We start from the raw sequence: 3,590 nt of genomic DNA on the forward strand, positions 1-3,590 counted from the left end.
CTGCAAGTGCACAATGACTTGACTCCATCTAGTTGGAGGAGCAAGTACATATGCAGGAGGCAGGTGATGGGGGTAGCAAATGCACACAACCCCCCAACACAGAAAGAGAGGGCACGGAATCCCTCACTATTGTAATACCAAAAGGTACATGAATTCTACCTCATGATACCATTACTTTCAAATGTTAAAAGACAGCTTTATTGAGGCATCGTCCACATAAATAAAATTCATATAGGTCACGACATAGGTAAAGGAACAATACAATGATTTTGAAGTAAATTAATCATCTGTGTAATCCGCAATATGGTTTCAAAATAGGTTGTTGCTACCCATAGAAGTGTCCATCACTATGATTATCCCCAGGCTCTGGTCATCCCTAACTATCATATGTACTATCTCTGGGGAACTGGTATAAACTGACTCCTGTGGGTTGATGGCACGGCTCAGTTAGTAGAGTGCCAGCCAAAGAGGGAAAACTTTAGGTACCGAGGTGGAGTGCCAGTCTCGGAAAAACAAAGAGAAAAGAGATTAACTGGCTCATGCAATACGTGGAGCTGTGTGTGCAGGTTCTCCTTGAGCAAACATTTCTGAGATGCAAATGTGAAATACCATCTCTCAGTAGGTTTTCCACGTACGTTGTTCAGTAACATTCTATTGTGTGGATGTACCAGCTTTCATCGTTCCCTTCACCAACTGATAAATATTTACCTAATTATTTCCACTTTGGGGCCATCCTAAATGAGATGCTTATGGATGCTAGAGTCCCTGATGTTTCACTCTGTTTTCTGTGGCTAATAATCCTCTACCTCAACCTGCGTAATGTGTGAAGACAAAGGGTTTATTTCATTTTGTGGGGCAGAATCTGGTGATGACCTTGCTGTCACAGCTCTCAGATGAGACAGTTGGAGGGCACCACGTGACCGGAAGTTATTGAACATGAGAGATTCTTGGCCAAACTGGCTCTCATAACCGACTCACATTCCAGACAATTCTTTAATTAGTCCAATTCCCTCCACCTCGGCAAACCCTGGGCTCTGCTCATACTGGTCAAGTGATCCTCCACTGAGCCTCATCCCAAACTGGGACTCACTTACTCAGGAATGCTTGTACTAATTCATTCCTGAGACAGCACCATCAACTCTTAACGTTCTCTCAATCTCTCTGAATGGAGATTGAGTTTCATCCCAAGTTTTGGAGGGGACAAAACCTAGTGCATGTGGACTAATTTCTAGTTTCTCAATGTTTCTCCATGTTTCCATTTGTTTCTCTTCCATGAGTGCACTACATAAGGAAATATTGTATAATGATAACAAAAAACAGTGGAAGAAACACATGCCCTTATCACCACTACCTTTTCCTTCTTCCTCCTCCTCCTTCTCCTTTTCCTCTGGCTTCTCCTCCTCCTCCTCTTTTGCTTTTTCTTATTATTTTGTGCTGGTCCCAGGACATGAACTTAGGGCATGGACTCTGTCTCTTATCTTTCATGCTCATTGTTAGCACTCGATCACTTGGCCTACAGCTTCTCTTCTGGATTTTTTTTTTTTTGTCAGTAATGGGGCTTGAACTCCAGGCCTGAGTGCTGTCCTGAGCTCCTTTCCTCAAGACTAGCCTTCAAGCCACAGCACCACTTACAGTTTTCTTGTTGTTAATTGGAGATACAAGTCTCACAGAGTTTCCTGCTCATACTGGCTTTGAACCATGATCCTGAGATCTCAGCCTCCTGAGTAGTTACGAAGACAGATGTGAGCCACCAGCATCCCAGACCTGACTTCCTTGCCTACTTTGGTCTTAACAAGAGAAGCATTCCTTTCTTTATCCTCATGTCTGTTATCACCTTCATGTTATAGTAGATGCCCATTATAAATTGAAGCCCTTCCATTGAATCTCTACTTTGTTGAATTGTTTTCTGTTGTGTTTTTTGTTTGTTTTGTTTTGTTTTTGGTGGCAATTCTAAGGTTTGAACTCAGGGACTGGTCACTGTTCATGGGTTTTTGTTGTTGTTGTTTTTGTTTGCTTCAAAAGTCCAGCACTCTACCATGGGAGCCACAGCTCCTTTTCCAACTTCCTGGTGATTAAAAAGAGTTAAGAGTCTCATAGACTTTCCAGCCCAAGATTGCTTCAAACTGTGATACGTAGATCTCAGCCTCTCAGTGGCTAGCGTTACAAACATGAGCAACCAGCATCATGCCTTTTTGAGAAATTTTCATCCTTACTCTTGGATTTTGTGAAATGATGGATTTTGTGACATGCCTATTCTATATGAAGATGACCTTATGGTTCTTGTGCTTTATTATTCTAACACCTCAATTGAAATTTGAAAACTAACCAATCACAGATTTTAAGAGAACGCTTTCCTGGAAATGTTATCTAATCTATAGTATAATCTTCTGGATTTGGTTTCCTGATATTCTCCGGAGGATTTTGCATCTACACTTAGGATAGATATTTGTCTGTACTATTCGTGTGATAGCTGTGCCTGGCTTTAGTAGAATAATCCCATTCTGCAGAATGCGTAGGGAAATCCTGCCCTTGAGGCCCCCCAAACCATCCTATAATCTGGAAGAGTCTGAGAAGGATCTGTATTGTGTCTTCTTTAAAATGTTGAATGGAACCTATGCAACCTATGTTCCTGTGGATCTAGCTTACATACTGTAATAGAGTCTGTCCAAGTCTTTCTAAGTGCTTATGAGGGCTGGGAATATGGCCAAGTGGCAAGAGTGCTTGTCTCGTATACATGAAGCCCTGGGTTCGATTCCCCAGCACCACATATGTAGAAAACGGCCAGAAGTGGTGCTGTGGCTCAAGAGGTAGAGTGCTATCCTTAAGCAAAAGAAGCCAGGGACAGTGCTCAGGCCCTGAGTCCAAGGCCCAGGACTGGCAAAAAAAATTAAAAAGAAGAAGAAGCTCAGGGACAGTGCTCAGGCCCTTAGTTCAAGCCCCAGAACTGGCAAAAAAAAAATGCTTATGAATGGTATGATATCATTCTTTCTGATGAATGAGTAGAATTCCATTGTGCGTGTGTGTGTGTGTGTGTGTGTGTGTGTATGTGTGTGTGTGTGTGTGTGTGTGCCATTTTATCTTCATCCATGAGACAATTGTGGGAATCTCTGCTGATACCATATCTTGACTATGGTAAATCATACTGCAATGAACATGGTTGTGCTGGAAGCTTTCATGTGGCCTTGTTTGTGGTCTACTGAAGAAATGTCAAGTAGTGGAGTTTTTTTTTTTTTTTGGCCAGTCCTGGGCCTTGGACTCCGGGCCTGAGCACTGTCCCTGGCTTCTTCCCGCTCAAGGCTAGCACTCCGCCACTTGAGCCACAGCGCCGCTTCTGGCCGTTTTTTTCTGTATATGTGGTGCTGGGGAATCGAACCTAGGGCCTCGTGTATCCGAGGCAGGCACTCTTGCCACTAGGCTATATCCCCAGCCCAAGTAGTGGAGTTTCTGAGTCATAGGTTAGCTGTATGTGTAGTTTCTGAGGGTCCTCCCTACTGCTTTCCAGAATGGTTGAAGAAACTTACATTTCCACCAACAGTGTAACAGAATTCACTTTTGGCCACATCCACATCAGCGTTTTTATTTTTATTCTT

Source organism: Perognathus longimembris, chromosome 28 (genome assembly GCF_023159225.1).
Source record: "Perognathus longimembris pacificus isolate PPM17 chromosome 28, ASM2315922v1, whole genome shotgun sequence".
NCBI lineage: Eukaryota > Metazoa > Chordata > Mammalia > Rodentia > Heteromyidae > Perognathus > Perognathus longimembris.